Genomic DNA, 21686 nt, shown 5'->3' on the forward strand with positions numbered 1-21686 from the left:
CATAAAGTTGGATGTGCACAGCAGCACTCCATCATTAAATGGAAGTGGTATATCAGAGACTGGGCTCGAGCAGGACCTGAAGGCACAAGTAAGTTGCATGAGGAAGTGGCCCAAATGCCTATGGTCTCCACTCCAGTCACATTACCTTTCCTCTCCCAGTCTGCACCGATGGCCTCATGGGGAGTTCCTTATGATCAGTTGACTGAGGAAGAAAGTACTCATGCCTGGTTTACAGATGGTTCTGCGTGATATGCAGGAACCACTCGAAAGTGGACAGCAGCAGCACTGCAGCCCCTTTCTGGGACTTCCTTAAAGGACAGTGGTGAAGGGAAATTTTCCCAATGGGCAGAGCTTCGAGCTGTGCATATGGCTGTTCACTTTGCATGGAATAAGAAATGGCCAGATGTGCAATTATATACGGATTCATGGGCTGTGGCTAATGGCTTAGCTGGATGGTCTGGGACTTGGAAGAAGCATGATTGGAAGATTGGTGATAAGGATGTATGGGGAAGAGGTATGTGGATAGATCTCTCTGAATGGGCCAAAGGAGTAAAGGTATTTGAGTCTCATGTGAATGCCCACCAAAAGGTGACCTCAGCAGAGGAGGACTTTAACAATCAGGTGGATAGGATGACATGTTCAGTGGAAACCAGCCTTCCTTTTTCCCCAGCAACTCCTGTCATTGCTCAATGGGCTCATGAACAAAGTGGCCATGGTGGCAGGGATGGAGGTTATGCCCGGGCTCAGCAACATGGACTCCCGCTTACCAAGGCTGATTTGGCTACCTCCACTGCTGAGTGCCCAATCTGCCAGCAGCAGAGACGAACACTGAATCCACGATATGGAACCATTCCTTGGGGTGATCAGCCAGCAACCTGGTGGCAGGTTGATTATATTGGACCACTTCCATCATGGAAAGGACAGTGTTTTGTTCTTACTGGAATAGATACTTATTCTGGATATGGATTTGCCTTCCTTGCAATGCTTCTGCCAAAACTACCATCCATGTACTTACAAAATGCCTTATCCACAGTCATGGTATCCCACACAGCATTGCTTTGGATCAAGGGACTAATTTCACAGCAAATGAAGTGTGGCAATGGGCTTATGCTCATGGAATTCACTGGTCTTACCATGTTCCCCATCATCCTGAAGTAGCTGGCTTGATAGAACGATGAATGGCCTCCTGAAAACACAATTATGGCACCAGTTAGGTGGCAATACCTTGAAGGGTTGGGGCAATGTTGTCCAGGAGGCTGTATATGCTCTAAACCAGTATCCAATATATGGTTCTGTTTCTCCAATAGCCAGGATTCATGGGTCCAGGAACCAAGGGGTGGAAACGGGAGTGGTACCACTCACTATTACCCCTAGTGACCCACTCAAAAAATTTTTGCTTCCTGTCCCTGCTACCCTATGTTCTGTGGGTCTGGATATCTTAGTCCCAAAGGGAGGAACACTCCTGCCAGAGACACAATGTGGATTGCATTGATCTGGAAATTAAGAATGCCACCCAGCCATTTTGGCTTTCTCATGCCTCTGGATCAACAAAGAAGAGTATTACTGTACTATCTAGTGTGATAGATCCTGATTACCAAGGGGAAATTGGATTGGCTTTACATAATGGAGGTAAAGAAGACTATGTCTGGAATACAGGAGATTCTTTAGGATGTCTCTTAGTACTCCCATGCCCTGTGATCAAAGTCAATGGAAAATTACAGCAACCCAATTCTGATATGACTGCTAATGGCCCAGACCCTTCAGGAATGAAGGTTTGGGTAACTCCACGAGGCAAAAAAAACCACGACCAGCTGAGGTGCTTGCTGAAGGCAAGGGAAATACAGAATGGGTGGTGGAAGAAGGTAGTTCTGAATATCAGCTACAACCACGTGACCAGCTGCAGAAACGAGGACTGTGATTTTTATACTTCTTCATTGTATATGTGCATCAAATATTTTTGTTTCCTTCTGTTATGAACTGTGAAATGTAAATAAGGTTATGCATTTTGGTTGTACGTGTGTTAGCATATCATGTTAGGCACAAATATGACTTTATAATTGTCCTTATTTAGAGATTATATATGGTTAAGAAGATGTGTACAACTGCCAAGTTGAAAAGGGGTGGACTGTGATAGTTGGAGCTGTGTGTCAACTTGGCTGGACCACAATTCTGTGTGGTTTGAGCTGTTGTGGTGTGGTTGTTCCCATGATGGGATCAGATGACTGTGTTTTGAGCAGCCAATCTGTTGAAAGGGTGTTTCCCTAGGGGTGTGGCCTGCTTCCAGTATATCTGTGGACATCCTGGGAGAGGAGACATTCTTCTGTGGATTTGGATTTTGTTGTGTTGCCTACAACTGTCCATGAGTGAACAATCCACCATTTGGCCTGGAGATCTTGGATTCGTCATTCATTGGGGTCAACAGCCAGTGTACTGCCTGCCAGCTCTGAGCTCCTCAGCCCCTGTGGCTGCAAGAGTTGGGAAAAGCCTCCAGCTTGACGTGGAAAAGCCTCCAGCTTGAGTGTTGATCCAGGAACTTTGGACTTGCCAGCTTCTATAAGTGTGTGAGCCATTTTCCTAAATCTCTCTCTCTCTCTCTCTCTCTCTCTCTATATATATATATATAAGCTTTACTAGTTTTGTTTCTCTAGAGAAACCAGTCTAACACATGGTTGGTGTGTAAATTTGAATAATAGTAGTAGTAACAGAGAGCTCCGGTGGTGTAGTGCCTAAGGCATTTGATTGCTAACCAGAAGGCTGGCGGTTCAAACCCACCAGCCACTTTGCAGAAGGAAGACTGGGCAATCTACTTCTGTAAAGGTTTACAGTCTCAGAAACCCAAAAGGAGTTGCTATGAGTCTGAATTGACTAGATAGCAGTGAGGTGTTTTTTGTTTTGTTTTGTTTTGTTTTTAGTATTAACTAGTCTTCCTTGTACGCATATGGCTATTATCCTATCACTGACAGCACTGTACTTCAGGATAGAACTTGAGAATTCTCTGTGACAGTGAATGTCATACCAGTCCTCTTCAATTTGTCATTCCTAGCATAGTAGACCATATGGTTGTGTGATTCAAAATAGCCAAAACCAGTCCATTTCAGCTCACTAATGCCTAGGATATTGATCTTTATGTGTTTGATTTCATTCTTGACAACTTCCAATTTTCCTAGATTCATACTTCATGTTCCAATTATTATTCCATGGTCTAATTATTAATGGATGTTTGCAGCTGTTTCTTCCCATTTTGAATCATGCCATATCAGCAAACGGAGGTCCCGAAAGCTTTACTCCATCCACATCATTAAGGTTGGCTCTACTCTGAGGAGGCAGCTCTTCCCCAGTCGTATTTTGAGTGCCTTCTGACCTGAGGGGATCATCTTCTGGCACTATATCAGACAATGTTTCAGTGCTATTCATAAAGTATTCCAGTAATATATCAGACAGTGTTTCACTGCTATTCATCAAGTTTTCACTGGTCAATTCTTTGAGAAGTGCATGGCTCCTTCCTTCTTCCAAGTCTGTCTTAGCCTGGAAGCTCTGCTGAAACCTGTCCACCATGGGTGACCCTACTGGTATTTGAAATACCAGTGGCATAGCCTCCAGCCTCATAGCAACATGCAAGCCACCACAGAACAACAAATTGACAGACAGGTGGTTTCTTTTGTTAATAGTGATCTATAATTCATAAATTTGATCATAGCTCATAACTAATAAAATTAATCTGTGATTTCTTGTATTTCATCATTGAAAATATCTTTGTACATAGATAGGTACTGCCATATACTAATCTCCATTCTCTGGCATGTGACTTTAATTGATAATATTCATTGCTAGGAATTTATATAGCCACAATAGACTTAAACATATCAATGATCTTGAAGATAGTGCAGGACAAGTTAACTTTTCCTTTTGTTAATCATACAGTCATGATGAGTCCAAGTCTACTTGATGGCAAATACCAACAGGAATTTATAAAATTCTATTAGATTCTTGATGTGTGCCTTTAGCATACTATTATGTTTAATATTAATTACCTCCAATTGAAGATTAGGTGGAAGCTCCTCAATTTTAAGGTTAAATGGATTCTGAAATATGGCAATTTTCTTTGCCCTTGTTTCAAGGTCCAAGAAAAAAATGTGGGAACTCTAGTTTGAATTCAGAAAATAAATATCTTCTGCTAATTTGTGTGAGAATGAAACTCTTGATAGCACAGGAAGTGCATAAAGTAGGTTGATATTACTTGTGATTCAAAGCTAGTTGTCATTGAAATGACTTTACTGCAGAAAAAGTTTCATGTATAAGCACTGTTTTGCCTTGTAATTTTAGGCTGAAATCATTAAAACACATGATCATGTTTGCAGCATAAGTTAATTTCTAAAACCATTTACTGTTTGTTACACTAATAGTTAATAACAGCAGTTGTGAATAATTCTTCTTATTCATAAAAATTTCCATCTCAGCTACGGCTCAAACAGTCATGATAAAACTTTACATTGTTAAATCATCAAATTGCTGTGTGGTTGGCAAGTCAAGATATTCAGCTTTATTTTGACAAAAATTCATGTAACTTATGATAGCTAAGTGGACAAGAACAAATAAAGTTAATTTTTGAGACTATTGGTTTAATAACACATGATAAATTCAAATAATTTTCACATGTTAGCATGTCACAGACTTTGTAAATTTGTCCAACTTGGCTTTTATCTGGAGAGCTGGACAATGAGTAAGGAAGACCAAAGAAGAGTTGATGCTTTTAAGTTGTGGTGTCAGCAAAGAATACTGAGAGTACCATGGACTGCCAGAAGACCTAAGAAATCTGTCTTGGAAGAAGTGCAGCCAGAATGCTCCTTGGAAGAGAGAATGTCCAGACTTTGTCTTACCTACTTTGGTCATGTTGTCAGAAGAGACCATTCCCTTGACAAGGATATCATGCTTGGTAAAGTGAAGGTTCAGCCAAAAGGGGAAGGCCCTCAACAAGATGGACTGACACAGTGGCTGCAGCAATGGCTCAGGTATAGCAGGTATTGTGAGACTGGCACAGCACTGGACAGTGTTTCATTCTGTGGTACATGGCATTGCTATGAGTTGGAGCTGACTCAATAGCACCTAACAATAGTAACAACAGGCTTTTTTGGTTCCACACATATTTGGTACCTTTAACTATAACACATCTCAGCAGATTCCACTTGAGGTTATACTGAATTAGTGTTTTCTCAGCTTCTTTGAAAATATTCTCACATGCAGTTGTTCCACAAAGACTATTCTTAGAGGCTAATTCTTCAGTCACTTTAAACTCTGCATTGACTCCTTGAATAAATAATTGAACAGTATCAGTAACTTCTGTCAACTCATTAAGAGTCAATGTAATATAGATCAATGAAATAAAACTGAGAGTCAGAAATACATCCTCATATCTTTTTTGACAAGAGGAGTCATGGTGGAACAGCGGTTAAAGTGCTTGGATGCTAATCAAAAGGTCAGAGGCTCATGCTCACCAGCTGCTTCATGATGTGGAAGAAAGATGTGGCAGTCTGCTTCCATAAATATTGACAGCCTTGGAAACTCTAGGGGCAGTTCTACTCTGTTCTATAGGCTCACTATGAGTTGAAATCGACAATTATTGTCAAAATTGACAATAATGGGTTTGGTTTTTGGGTTTTAATTTTTGACAAGGGTGTAAAGACAATTCAATAGGAAAAAAATCTTTTCAACAAATGGTGATAGGACAACTGGGTATCTACATGTACCTTGCGCCATGTACAAAATTTAACTTGAATGTTAAGTGCTAAAACTATAAAATTCTTAGAAAACATAGGCATAAATCTTTGTGATCTTGCATCAGGCAATGGTTTCTTAGATATGACACAAAAAGTACAGGAACAAAAGAAAAAATAGATAAAATTTGGACTTCATCAAAATAAAAACTTTTGTCCTTCAAAGAGTACCATCAAGAAAGTGAAAAGACAACACACCAAATGGGAGGAAGTTTTCACAAATCATTTATCTGATAAAGAACTTGGATCTAGAATATATAAAGAACTAATACAATGTAATAATGAAAAGACAGATAATCCACTTTTAAAAATGAGCAAAGGATCTGAGTAGACATTTCTTAAAAAAAAAAAAAAAAAGATATATAAATTGCCAATAAGCACATGAAAAATGTTTGCCAAAGGGGTAGGGAAGCCGCATCTTCTGACCTCCTCTAACCCCACAAGAGAAAGACAGACTCAACATCACTAGCCCAAGGCCTATCGCTGTGAGGCCAGACTTGCTTCCAGCCCTGACACCAACCTTCCTCCCACAGCACCCAGCACTTCTCTGTTGGGTTCCATAATTCGCTGCAGTGGCCACACAGAACTCAGATTATGGGGTTTATTAGAGAAGCACCAGGCTACAATTCAAGTTCAGGAACAACACTCTCTCTCAGCCCACTGTCTTTCAGCCAATAGTCTCTCTTCCAGCAGTGCGTGTGTCTCAGCAATTCATGTCTCTTGGTGTCTCTTTCTAAGCAGCGCGTATCTCTCAGGAGCTCATTTCTCTCAGCAGCACGTCTTTTTCTGCCAGCAGTCAGAGAGACTCCTTCTGCTTCTAGCAGGGCTCATTTTGAGCCTGGCAGAGTGGCCAAACCAACCATCATAACATCAGAATTCTAAGCACCCGAAAGAGCGTGAACTTCCTAGAACATTGCTTTGTGCCACTCAACAGAAATACCCCAGATGGATAACTTTAACAATCAGGAGCTCCTCAGTTGCTCATGGCAAATTCCACCAAGGAGTTTACAAAGACTTATGGCTAGAAAAGCCATACCAGGTAATTTACTACACTGCAATGTTCACTATCATTAGCCATTATGGAAATCCAAATAAAACTACAGTGAGATACAAATTCACATCCCATAGAAGACTATAGTAAAAAATACAGGTAATGTTGCAGATGTAGAGAAATCATAACCTCTATACACTGCTGATGGGAATGTAAAACGGTGCAGGTCTTTGGAAATAAGTTTATCAGTTCCTCAGAAGGTTAAACATAGAGTTACAATATGACCCAGCAATTCTACTCTTAGGTATATACCCAAGAGAACTGAAAACATATGTCTACACAAAAACTTGTACATAAATCTTCATAGCAGAATTATTTATAATAGCCAAAAAGTGGAAACTACCTAAATATCCATCAATTGGTGAATGGAAAAATAAGACTGTATATCCATAAAATGAAATATCATTGGGCAATAAAAAGGAATGAAGTACAGATGTATGCTAAGACATGGATAAATCTGGAAAATATTATATTAAGTGAAAGAAGCTACTCATAAAGGACCACATATTTTATGATTCCATTTATATGAAATGTCCAAAATAGAGAATTCTGTAAAGAGATACAAAAAGTAGGTTGGTGGTTGCCTAAGGCTGGAGAACTGAGGGAAAACAACTAGTGACTGCTAATAGGTACAGGGTTTGTTGTAGGGTGAGGAAAATATTCTAAAGTTGATTGTGGTAATGACTGCACAACCCTAAACTGTACACTTTAAATGGGTGAATTGTATGATGCGTGAACTGTATCTCAATAAAGCTGCTATTTTAAAGAAATCCTTTGCTTTGCTTTTAATTGTTTGTGTTTCTCCCAGTATCCTCAACTCTGAGCAACTGTTCTCTCCAAAAGCTAAATGGTCATTGAAAAGGTTTATTCTATTCTCTCTGGATTGGTTGCTGCAGTCATCAAACATGATTTAATTAATGCATCATTAGGAAATGGCTCTCCTTGCTTAGCTAACAAATGATTCACCTGGAAACTTACTTTGGTTGCAGACTACTTTTCATTTTATACTTTTGTGACATAATTCAGCTGTTATAAGATATTCCATTTTAAGATATCTAATATTTCTAACCACTGCTTTCCTGTGAGTTGGAAATATTATAATGAGTGCTTAGTTTTGTAATGTCAACAAATATTATATTATTTTAGCATAGCAATAGTGTCATTACATAATAAATTCAATACTTTATCATCTAATTTGATAACAAAATAATCCACACTTCATTGTGCCTTAAAAGCATGACCTTCAAAAGTTTACTTTCCTGTTCTTTCCTTATTTTGACATATGACATACACATATGCACTGGTAACAAAAATAAATACAATGCTGTGGTAGGATAGTATGAATGGCATTTGAAATACTGTTGAGTTTATAAGTGAGATTTGTAGTGCCCCAAGCAGCAGGCTGAAACAATGAAAGCACTACTTAGGGTCTTTGTTATAACCACTAAACTCTGCCATTGTAGTACAGAAAGTAGTAAGAGACAACACATAAACAAATGGATGTGACTGTGTCACAGTAAATCTTTACTAATGGATAATAAAATTTGAATTTCATGTAATTTCCACATGTCACAATGTTATTCTTTTGATTTTTTTCCCCTCATCCCTTTAAAAATGTTAACACCATTCTTAGCTCACAGGTTGTTTTAAAACAAGCAATGGGTAGGATTTGACCTGTGAGCCACTTCTTGTCAATATTTTAATTTAAAAACTGTTATTTCTCTTTTCCTGTCAAAACAGATTTAATTGAAAATCTATATAATGCTAGCACTAGTTATCTATTACTATATAACAACAGCAAAACTTGGTTGTTTAAAACAATAAATATACATTATCTCACAGTTCTAGAGTTAGGATTTCAGAAGTGGCTTAGGGGTGGGTCAGGAAATCAGAAACAGCTTAACTGAGTAATTCTGGTTCAGGATATCTCATGAGGCTACAGTCAAAATGTCACCCAGGATGCAATCATCAGAGGCTTGATTGAAGCTAGAAGATCCACTTCCAAAATGGCTCACTCACATGGCTGTTGGTAGGATGCCTTAATTCCTTGCCACATGGACAGAGGGCTATTTGAGTGTCTTCATTACATGGCAACTGCTTGCCCCAAAGTCAATTCAAGAGTCTAAGATGAAAGCTGCAAAAGCCTTTATGACCTAGTCTTAGAAGTCACACTCTGTCATTTCTGTAATATTCCACTGGTTGCAGAAGTCAGTCCTATTCAATGCAGAAGAGGGCTATACAAAGGTATGAATACTAGGAGGCAGGGATCATTGGGGGCCATTTTACAGCCTGGCTATCACAATGCCCTTTTATTTTTTTGTATTCTTGACGATTTAAAAAATATATATTCATTAATATTTTATGGTGTTTCATGTGAAAGTTTACACAGCAAATTGGGTTCTCCTTTAACAATGTTAGACAATTGTTCCATGACATTGGTTACAATGTTTACAGTGTGTCAGCATTGTCACTATTTTCATTGTTTCTTCTGTTTCCATTGATCTAGTTTCCCTTCCCATCCCTGCCTTCTCATCTTTGCTTTGGGTAAGTGTTGACTGTTTGCTCTCACATAATTTATTGTTTAAGCTTAGAAGCACATTACTCCCAGGTAATATGGTTTCTTTCATAAGCCAATCTCTTTGGCTAAAAGGTGACCTTCAAGAGTAACTTCAGTTCCAAGTTCAAAGGATATATTAGGACAACAGTCTCAGGGGTTGGTTTAGTCTCTATCAGTCCAGTATGTCTGGAATTTTTTAGGAATTTGAATTTTGTTCTACATATTTTTCCCCATTCTATTGGGGACCTTCTAGTATGTCCCTGGTCAGAATGGTCAGTAGTGTTAGATGGGCACAATCTAGTTCTACTGGCCCCAGGTTAGAAGTACAATGCTCTTTCAATAAACCAACACTGGAAAGAAAAATGAATAAACAAAAATACTGGTAAACTTTATTTCTTGAAAATATGTGTCTGGTGTAATGATTCTAATGAAAACATGCCATCGAGTCAGATCTGACTCATAGCGACTCGTCCTTGGGCTTCCAAGGCAGTATCACTATGGAACTAGATTCTCCAATCTTCCTTCCAAGGAGTGGCTGGTGGGTTTGAACCACCAGCCTTCTGGTTAGCAGTCAAATGCCTTAGGCACTATGCCACCAGTGCTCCGAATGAAAACGTTAGTACCAATTCACATGAGTCAGAGTATCTATTCTTCTCCTTCACCTAACTGAAGATCCAAATATATTATCAAGGTAAATGGTGAATTTTTATTTGTTGGAATTAATTTATTCATTCTTTCAATAAGTATTTATTGTCTATTATTTGCCAGGCAGTAAGTATTCTAAGCATTCTGAGTATTAGAGGCAATAGTGAACAAAGTTCTTGTCCTCATGAACCTTTCATTCAAGTGGAGAAGACTCACACACTTACACAATTATATATACTATCAAAAGAAAAAAAAAAAAGCAGGGTAAATAGACAATGAGTGTCGGTGCTATCTGAGAAAGGATGGCCAGGAAAAACCTCTCAGAAGAGATGAACTTTGAACAGAAACTTCAATGCAATCTTTTAATAAAAGGTATCTTTAAAACATGCATATTATTGCATAACAAATTATCCAAAACTTAGTGGCTTAAAACAACAATAACCATTTATCATCTCTTACACTTTCTGTGGGTCAGGAATTTGGGTGTGCCTTTACTAGGTGGTTCTACCTTGGCGGCTCTCAGGAGGTTGTTGTCATTTGAAGGCTTGACTGGAGATGGAGAATCTGCTTCTCAGGTACCTTGCTGACATGACTAGCAGGTTGATAGTAATTGTTGGTGGGAGACCTCAGTTGCTCTCCATGTAGGCCTCTCTACAAAGCTGCTTGAGTGTCCTCATGGCATGGAGGCAGGTTTAGCCCAGAGTAAGTGCTTCAAGAGGCAGGGCAGAAGCTGCAATGCCTTTTATGACCTAGCCTCTGAAGTCATACACTGTCACTTTTGGACTATTCTATTTGTCACACGGGAGCTCTGGTAGCATAGTGGCTAAGGCACTTGACTGCTAACCAGAAGGCTGGCGGTTCAAACCCACCAGCCACTTCTTGGAAGGAAGATGGGGCAATCTACTTCCGTAGTGATACTGCCTTGGAAACCCAAGGAGGGGTTGCTATGAGTTGGGTCCGACTCGATGGCACATAACAACAACAACATTTGTCACATACGTTAGTCCTGATTCAGTGTGGGAGGGAATTATGCAAGGCCATAAATAATAGGAAGTAAGGAAGACTAGGAACCATCTTAGAGGCTGGTAATCACAATCCCAACTATAATTTTCCTTTGTACTGTTTATAATGATTTTAAACAATTTACACAGGAGGAAAAAAAAATAATGAACAATAAAGTCTATTTTTTTTAATACTGGTCCAATTTCATTTCCAGTTATTGTCCACATGTATTACTTGTGTATATATTACTTCATTTGAAGTTTATTCCTTTTTAGTTTATAAATCTAAACTTCATTATAAAAAGTAACAAAATACATTTTGAAAAACTGAATTATCTTTATGGAAAGGTTTTTAACTATCTAATTTAACAAATAAAAGACTAATCAGTCTATCACCTATTCTTGAGTTTTATTCATTTATCTTTCAAGAAATTTGCTGATTTCATCTAATTTGTTGAAAGAGTGAAGTTGCTCATACTATTTTCTTTTTCATATGCTATAATCTGAAGTGATGTCACCTCCCTAATTTCTGCTATTAGTAATTTTTGTCTTCTGTCTTTCTATCCTAAGAAGTCTGGCTAGAGGTTTGTCAATTTTATTGATCTACTTACAGAACCAGCTTTTCAGATTCATTGACTTTATTATTTTTCTGTTTTCTATTTCATTATTGTTCTGACCTTTATTATTTCCTTTCTTCTGCTAACTTTGAGTTTTATTTGTTCTTCTCTTTCTAGTTTCTTCAGGTGCAAGCTGAGGTCAATTTTGTTGTACAGTACAAATACTGTCTCAAAATAATGGACTTAATTAATTTCTTCATTATTATGAATTTTATAATGATAATTTCCTCATTATAAAAATAGACACATACATATGTATATACATATATAAGGAGCCCTAGCAACACAATGGTTAGGAGCTTGGCTTCTAACCAAAAGGATGATGGTTTGAGCCCAACAGCAGCTCTGTGGGAGAAAAGACATGGTATTCTGCTCTCATACAGACTGCAGCCTAGGAAACCTTATGGGTAGATCTCTCTGTCCTATAGGGTCACTACGGAAGAATCTGCTCAGTGCAAACAATTAACAATATATACATGTATTGTGAAATACCTTTACAGTAATTTTACTAGACCCAAAAGAAAAGTTATATAATTTCAGACAAGCTGGGTCTAGAATCTGTGTCATAAGCCATTTGATTCTTGGTCATGGCATGGGGCTTGGCTGCCTGTTATGGTTAGAGTCACTTAATTGGTTTCTCTGTTTCCAGGCATGACACAATTAAATGTTGAATGTTTCTTGAATGTAAGACTCTCCTGTCATCTCCCAGATAAAGTATAAATTCCTTAGCCTGACTTATAATCCTTGATAATACAGCAACCCTCTTCCCACCTTTGCAGCTCCAACCCACCAGTCCCCTGTTCCCCATACAAATAGGGTTCCAGTCACACTCAATAAAATTTTCAGCTATGATCTTTCTCATGACCACACCTTTATACCCTTTATATCACTACAAATGTCAACATCATAGGTTTAATTAATTTTTTTCATTATCCCATTGTAAATACTTGTATCTTCCGAACAAAATTGTGAACAAATCAGTCAGATGATGTTTCTGACACAGTACAATTATCTAGTAGAACTGAGTTACATGCTTTGCAATCCTAGACTTTATTATGGATTTCCCTAATATAAAATCAACTTTTCTGAGTTCCCTCAGGAATCCTTCCCAAGAAAGAGAATATGATTATCAAGTGTACAACACAATATCTACATACTAAAAAGTTAATCTATTTTAAGTCCATTGCCTGAGGTAATCAGGTGCAGAGGGGTTTGGAACTAAGGGAGATGAACTTGTCTGTCAGTTTGTCTTCCTATGATGGCTTGCATGTTGCTATGAGGCTGGAGGCTATGCCACCGTGTTGCAAAATACCAGCAGGGCTACCCATGGTAGGCAGGTTTCAGTGAAGCTTCTGGGTTAAGACAGACTCAAAAGAAGGACGAGTCCATCCACTTCTCAAACAATTGGCCAGTGAAAACCTTATGAATAGCAGTGAAACACTGTCCGACATAGTGCCGGAAGATGAGCCCACCAGGTCGGAAAGCACTTAAATTTGACTGGGGAAGAGCTGACTCCTCAGAGTAGAGAAAACCTTAATGATATAGATAGAGTAAAGCTATTGGGACCTCCATTGGATGATGTAGCATGACTCAAAAAAATAGAAACAGATGTAAACATCCATTAACAATTGGAAAATGGAATATACAAAGTATGAATCTAGTAAAATTGGAAGTTGTTAAAATGGAATGCATAAAGATTGATATCCTAAGTGAGCTGAAATGGACTCCTTTTGGTCATTTTGAATCAGACAACCGTATGATCTACTATGCTGAGAATGACAAATTGAAGAGGAATGTGTGGAATTCATTGTCACAAAGAGTGTTTCAAGATCTATCCTGAAATACAATGCTGTCAGTGATGGGATAATACCCATACCCCTACAAGAAAGACCAGTTAATACTACTATTATTCAAATTTACTCACCAACACCAAAGCAAAGATGAGGAAATTGAAAATTTCTATCAACTTCTACAGTCTGAAATTGACTGAATGTGCTATCAAAATGTGTTGATTACCACTGGTGACTGGAATATGGAAGTTGGAAACAAAGAACAATTACTAGTAGTTGGAAAATATGGCTTGGGAGATAGAAATAATGCTGGAGATCGCATGATAGAATTTTGCAAGACCAATGACTTATTCTTTGCAAATACCTTTTCTCAACAACGTAAGTGAGGACTATACACATGGACTTTGCCAGATGGAGTACACAGGAATCAGATTCACTACATCTGTGGCAAGAGGGGATGGAGTAGTTCAATATCTTTGGCCAAAACAAGGCCAGGATCTGATTGTGGGACAGACCATCAACTGCTCATATGCAAGTTCAAGTTGAAGTTGAAGACAATTAAAACAAGAGCCAAAATATGACCTTGATGATATCCCTCCTGAATTTAGAGACCATTTAAAGAATAGATTTGATGTACTGGTATGGTAGTTAAATTTGTGTGTCAGCTTGGCTAGGCCTGGTTGAGGGGCTGGGCAGCTGGATGTAGTATTTATTCCCCATCATGAGACTGGTAATCAGCTCCATGGGGGAATCTACTGTGAGCAGCTGAGTAGCTGCCTTAGGGATGTGGTCTGCTTCCTGTATATAAGGAGAAGTCTTAGAGAACATTCTCTGCTTATGGCACGCTTGAACCCTGCATGTAGCCGTGTCATTGTTCAGCAGCCTGCCAGGCTCTGCCGACCTTGGGGCTTTCAATGCACTTGAATTAATGGCCTGCCATGTGGTTTGGTAACATCAGGACTGTGCCATTTTATTTGTCGACCTTGGGCTTGTTAGCCTCAGCAGCCAGTAGCTGCCTGAATGAAGAGATACCTCTAGCTTCAGCGGGCCGGGAGCAAGAGGCAAAGCTAAAGCCCAAGGTTGAGAGGCTTTCACACAGCCCTTAGAGCCTGGCACTTTGAACTTGAACTTAAAGCCTCCAAATTGTAACAATAAACTCCTGTTCATTCAAGGCATCCTAGTTCTGGTATATTTCTTGTCAGAGTGGCAGTAACAACTGGACACCAGTGACCAAAAACCAGATGAAGTGTGGGATGACATCAAGAACAGCATCCATGAAGAAAGCAAGAGGTCATTAAAAAAACAAGAAAAGAAAATGGATGTCAGAAGAGACTCTGAAAATTGCCCTTGAGTGGAGAGTAGCTAAAGCAAATGGAAGAAATGACAAGGTAAAAGAGCTGAACAGAAGATTTCAAAGAGCAGTTCAAGCAGACAAAGCCAGTTATTATAACAAAATGCAAAGATCTGGAGTTAGAAAATCAAAAGGGAAGAACATGCTCAGCATTTCTCAAGCTGAAAGAACTGGGGAAAAAATTTGAGCCTTGAGCTTCAATATTGAGAGATTCTATGGACAAAATATTGAATGATGCAGGAAGCATCCAAAGAAGATGGAAGGAATACACAGAGTCACTGTACCAAAAAAGAATTGGTTAATGTTCATCCTTTCAGAAGTGCCACATGATCAAGAACCAGTGGTATTGAAGGAAGAAGTTGAAGCTGCAGTGAAGGAATTGGCAAATAACAAGGCTCCAGGAATTGATGGAATATCCACTGAGATGTTTCAACAAATAGATGCTGCACTGGTGGCATTTATTCGGTTATGCCAAGAAAATTGGAAGACAGCTACCTTGCCAACTGACTGGAAGAGATTCACATTTGTACCCATTCCAAAGAAAGGTGATCCCTCAGAATGTGGAAATTATCAAACAATATCATTAATATCACATGCAAGTAAAATCTTACTGAAGATAATTCAAAAACGGTTGCAGTTGTGTATTGACAGAGAGCTTCCAGAAATGTAAACTGGATTCAGAAGAGGATGTGGAATGAGGGATATCATTGCTGATGTTGGATGGATCTTAGCTGAAAGCAAAGAATACCAGGAAGATGTTTACTTATGTTTTACAGACTATGCAAAAGCATTCGATTGTATGAATCATAACAAATTATGGACAACACTGAGAAGAATGGAAATCCAGAACACTTTATTGTACTCATGAGGAATCTGTACATAGAACAGGAGGCTGTTGTTTGAAAAGAACAAGGGGATACTGCATGGTTCAAAATCAAGAAGGGTTGTATCCTTTCACCATACTTATTCAACTTGTATGCTGAGCAAATAATCCGAGAAGCTAGATTATATGAAGAAGAATGTGGCATCAGGATTGGAGGAAGACTCATTAACAACCTGTGATACACAGATGACACAACTTTGCTTGCTGAAAGTGAGGATGACTTGAAGCACTTACTGAAGCAGATTAAAGACTACAGTCTGCCATATGTATTAGAGCTCAATACAAAGAAAACAAAATTCCTCCCAACCAGTCCAATAAACAGCTTCACGTTGGATGGTGAAAAGATTGAAGTTGTCAAGGATTTCGTATTACTTGGTTCTGCAATCAACACCAATGGAAGCAGCAGTCAAGACATCAGACAACGTATTGCATTGGGCAAATCTGCTGCAAAAGACTTCTTTAAAGTTCTGAAGAGCAAAGACGTCTGCTTGAAGACTAAGGTGTGCCTGACCTAAGCCACAGTATTTTCAATCGCCTCTTATGCATGAGAACAGGACAATGAATAACGATGCCCTAAGAAGAGTCAATGCTTTGAGTTGTGGTGCTGGAGAAGAATGCTAAGAGTACCATGGTCTGCTAAAAGGACTAACAAATCTGTCCTGGAGGAAGTGCAGCCAGAATGCTCCTTGCAAGCGAGAATGGCCAGACTTCGTCTCACCTACTTTGGTCATATTGTCAGAAGGAGCCATTCCCTGGAGAAGGATATCATGCTTGGTAAAGTGGAGGGTCAACAAAGAAAGGGAAGGCCCTCAACGAGTATCGTAAGGCTGGCACAAGACCGGTCACTGTTTCGTTCTGCTGAGCATAGGGTTGCTATGAGTCGGAGATGACTTGAAGGCACCTAAGAATGATAACAACAAGAAAAAGTTAATCAGCAGTTCTACAATTTTTTATTCTTGGTTTTGTTCAAAATTTTTAGGAAAGTTGCTGTTGTTGAGCGCTGTTGTTAGGTTCCGTCAAGTTGGCTCCAACTCATAGCGACTCTATGTACAACAGAATGAAATACTGCCATGTCGTTTGCCATCCTCACAATCCTTGCTATACTTGAGCCCACTGTGGCAGGCACTGTGTCAATCCATCTCATTGAGGGTCTTCCCCCTTTTTTGCTGACCATCCACTTTACCAAGCATGATATCCTTCTCTAGGGAATGGTCCCTTCTGAACATGAACAAAGTAGGGGAGATGAAGTCTGGTCATTCTTGCTGCCAAGGAACATTCTGACTGCACTTCTTCCAGGATAGATTTACTGGTTCTTCTGGCAGTCTATGGTACTTTCAGTATTCTTCACCAACACCACAATTCAAAAGCATCAATTCTTCTTTGGTCTTCCTTATTTACTGTCCAGCTGTCACACGCATATGAAGTGACTGAAAACACTATGGCTTGGGTTAGGTGCATGTTAGTCTTCAAAGCGACATCTTTACTCTTCAACACTTTAAAGAGTTCTTTTGCAGAAGATTTTCCCAGTGCTATACGACGTCTGATTTATTGACTGATGCTTCCATGGGTTGTGGATATCCAAGTAAAATGAAATCTTTGGCAACTTCAATCTTTTCTCCATTTATTGTGATGCTACTTACTGGTCCAGGTATGAGGATTTTTGTTTTCTTTATGTTGAGGTGTAATCCATACTGCAGACTGTAGTCTTTAATCTTCATCAGTAAGTGCTTCAAGTCATGTTTACTTTTAGCAAGCAATGGAAAGTAAGATCTGATTTGTACCTCAACATAAAGAAAACAAAATTCTTCACAACTGGACAAAAAAGCAGTGTCATGATAAATGGACAAAATATTGAAGTTGCCAGAGATTTCATTTTACTTGGATCCATAATTTAACATACACGGAAGCAGCAGTCAAGAAATCAAATAACATATTGCACCGGGAAAATTTGCTCCAAAAACCTCTATAAATTGTTCAAAAGAAATATGTCACTTTGAGGACTAAGGTGTGCCTGACCCAAGCCATTTTTAATCACCTCATATGTATGCAAAAGCTGGACGATGAATAAGGAAGGCTGAAGAAGATTAATGCATTTGAATTAAGGTGTTGATGAAGAATATTCATATATGATATTGCCAGAAGAATGAAATAGATGGAATGCATTGCCAGAAGAATGAAAAAAAAATCCATTTTGGAAGATATACAGCCAGAATGCTCCCTAAAAGTGAGGATGACAAGACTCCGTCTAATCATGACGAGACAGCTCAGGGGGTAGGAGTGCATGGAGGGATGGACGCAGGGGGGAGGTGACTATCGGGAGGAGGTGGGAAAGATGTTGCATTGTGCTAAATTGTGGTCAGTGTCATGAGACAAGGTGTGTGTTATCTGCTGTGTGGAGAGTGTATTTGCTCTGTGGATTTTCACTCAAATCACAATTAAAAAAAAAAAAAAGAACAGATTAGAACTGCTCCAACAACAGCAACTTTTTTTTTTTTCACTTTTTGTTGTGGTTTGGGTGAAATTTTGCAGAGCGGATTCATTTCACATTCAGCAGTTCATATGCACATTTTGTTTTGTGATACTGATTACATCCCCAGCATTGTAACATCTCACCTCCAACTTCCTCCTGGTGGTTGCCCTTTCCCTGTGTCCTCCTGGGCTATGCACTCCTGCCTCCCTACATTTATCCCTGTGCAAATGCTGCCCTGCTGACTTCCCATGGTTGATTGTTCTAAGAGGTGCATCTCCCTGGTGCAGGTGTTCGGCTCATAGGCCCATCTGTCATTTGGCTGAGAATTATGCCACATTAATTCCGGGCACGGGGGGGGGGTGTAGCTCGGGGCCATGGTCTCAGGGGTTTTGCCAGTCTCTGTCGGGCCAATAAGCTTGGTCTTTTTTATGATTTTGGGTTTTGTTCTGCATTTTTCTCCTACCCTATCTAGGATCTCCTATTTTGATCCCTTTCTGTTTTTCACAGAAGCAGTCTGCCACATCTTTCTCCCACTGAGAGGCTGGCAGGTTCCAACCTCCAACATTTCAATAGGCAACCAAGTGCTTAACCACTGTGCCAACAGACCTTGTTCTCTCAGGCATTTCAATGGGACAAGGTATATGGCTGCCAACATCTCCAGGATTACATCCTTTTAACTGGAAGCTTCAGGGAAAATAAATAAATTCTGACTCCTAGTCTTTTAATAAAGAGCTCTGGTGGCATCATGGATAAGGCATTTGGCTGCTACCCAGAAGGTCGGTGGTTCAAACCCACCAGCTACTCTGTGGATGGAAGAGGAGGCAATCTACTTCCATAAAGATTTATAGCCTCAGAAACATGATGAGTGTCACTATGAGTCAGAATGGACTTGATGACAGTGAGTTTGGGTGGGTTTTTTGTTTTGTTTTGTTTTGTTTTTTTGTATTTTAAATATAAAATAAAAAAATAAAGACTGAATAGCTTTCCTTAAAAAAAAAAAAAAAGACTCCATCTCATGTACTTTGGTCATATTATCAGGAAGGGCTAGTCCCGGAGAAGGAGATCATGCTTGGTAAAATAGAAAAAGCAAAAAAGAGGAAAACTCTCAATGAAATGGATTGACAGCATGGCTGCAACAATGGGCTCAAATGTAGCAGCAATTGTGAGGATGGACAGGGCTGCGCAGAGTTTTCATTCTGTTGTAAATAGGGTCGCTATGAGTTGGAACCAACTCAAGGGCAACTCAAGATCTGGTGCTGGAGATTTATAAATTAGGTCACATATCACTTACTATCTGTGCCCCAATTGGCTCTTAGCATATGGCAACTTCTATTGTTTCTTATTTAATTTTACATTAACATCCTCCTCCTCCTCAATGCTGTTGAGTCATTTCCAACTCACAGCAATCCCTCCTTGGGTTTCCCAGGCAGTATCTCTACAGTAGATGGCCCAACCTTCCTTCCAAGGAGTGGCTGGTGGGTTTGAACCACCAGCCTTCTGGTTAGCAGTCAAATGCCTTAGGCACTACGACATAATAACCATTAATCATGGCAGGTTGAACACAGGTGTTCACTACTGCTCACTCTTAAAATTTCACAGAAAAGGAATTTTTAGAGATAAATCCACTCAGAATGAAGAGGAGAGGAGTGCATGGGGTGCAGCTTCTTATGCAAACTTTCCACCAGTTCTTCTGGTTTTAACCTCTCCCTGCACTCTCTTCGACAAAAGTGTGTGGTGCCAAGTTCAGTCATTCTGGGGTTATGTAGCATAAATTGGCTTGTTTCTTATTAACACTTTTCCTCACTGCAGTCTTGGGCTTCAGTCTTTTTTGTTGTTCAAATCAGCATCCACTATTCTTCATTCAGTTTTCTAGCCTTCAAAAATAGTTGTTACTTCTCATCTGTTTAATCCATTATCCTTTTCTCTGTCTCATCCATTTATGCCTTTGTTTCTTTATGGGCATTTTAATGATTTCTGAAGGAAATGGTAATAAAAACATGGGGTCAATTTGCCTTAACTGAAAATCCTCTTTTCACTGTTCTCCTCTGTGTGTCTAATATCCCCAACTAGATGGTGAACTTCAAAAAACCACAGTTGAGGTGTAGTTTATAATCTCTGTTTTAGAAAACAAACAAAAAATTGCCATCGAGTAGATTCTGACTCCTGGTGACCTCGTGGCAGAGTGCAACTGCTCCATAGGACTTTCAAAGCTGTGACCTTTTGGAAGCTGACTGTCAGGCCTTTTAAAGTATTTTCTTGTGTTTTAGATAAAAGTTTACACAGCAAATTAGGTTCCTATTAACAATTCTTTATACAAATTATCCCATGATATTGGTTACATTTGTTACAATGTGTCAACATTCTCATTATTCCCATTCTGTTTCTGTTTCTGATAATCTAGTTTCCCTACCCCTCCTTAGCTTCTCTTTGTTTTAGTGTAAATGTTGGCCTTTTAGTCTCACACAGTTGATTATTTCAGCAGTACTCACAAGTATATTGCTTATTTCATAAGCCAATCTATTATTTGGATGAAAGATGACCACCAGGAGTGGGTTCAGTTTCAAGTTCAAAGAGTATTTTAGGGGGATAGTCTTAAAGTTTCCTCTAGTCCCTATCAGTTCAGGAAGTCTGGCCTTTTTTTCAGGAATTTTTGAGTTTTGAGTTTTTGAATTTTGAAATTTGAGTGAATTTTTGAATTTTGAGTGCTACTTTTTGGTCTCCATTCTATCTGGGACTTTCTATTGTGTTCCTGGTCAGAACAGTCAGTAGTGGTAGCCAGGCACCAGCTAGCTCTTCTGGGCTCTGGCTAGATGAGGCTGTGGTTTGTATGGGCTATTAGTCCTGTGCACTAGTTTCTTTGAATCTATGGTTTCCTTCATTCTTTTGTTCCACATAAGCAGAGGCCAACAGATGTATGTTAGATGGCAACTTACAAGCTTTTAAGATCCCAGATGCTACTTACCACACTAGGCTAAAGAACATTATCTTCTGAATTATGCTATGCCAGTTGACTGAGTTGTCCCATGAGACTATGATCCCAAGCCTTCAAATCCAGTAAGTGAATCCCTAGGAAGGCTATGTAAATGTGCCCTCTGTGTGCTTTATTATATATGTGAATATATATGCAGCATACACTAACATGTATACACATATGCCTACAAACATACCTATACATGTACACCCATATACTTACATGTGCCTCCCTATACACATACATGCATACATATATGTAACCACACACTTTTTTTGTTTATTCCTGTTCTTGCAAAACTGTTACAGCATTTACTAAAATTGTCCCTTATTCTTGTATACTTCTTCATGTCTTCATTTACTTTGGAAAAGTTGTGTAGACTTCACTCATATTGGGATTATCTTTCCTATCAACAAAAATAGCAAGTGTTGGCTTCCAGCAAGATGGCGGACTAGGCAGAAGGATTGCAAAGACCCTCTTCAATAAAGAAAAGGGAAACCAATTAACACAGACACAGAAGATAATCTTGGACCCCTGAGCCTTGAAGGGAAGGATACAGAATTGGACTAAACCCCAACT

The sequence above is a fragment of the Orycteropus afer genome, unplaced genomic scaffold (assembly GCF_000298275.1).
Source record: "Orycteropus afer afer isolate SDZICR_OR568_19922 unplaced genomic scaffold, OryAfe1.0 scaffold00112, whole genome shotgun sequence".
Lineage (NCBI taxonomy): Eukaryota > Metazoa > Chordata > Mammalia > Tubulidentata > Orycteropodidae > Orycteropus > Orycteropus afer.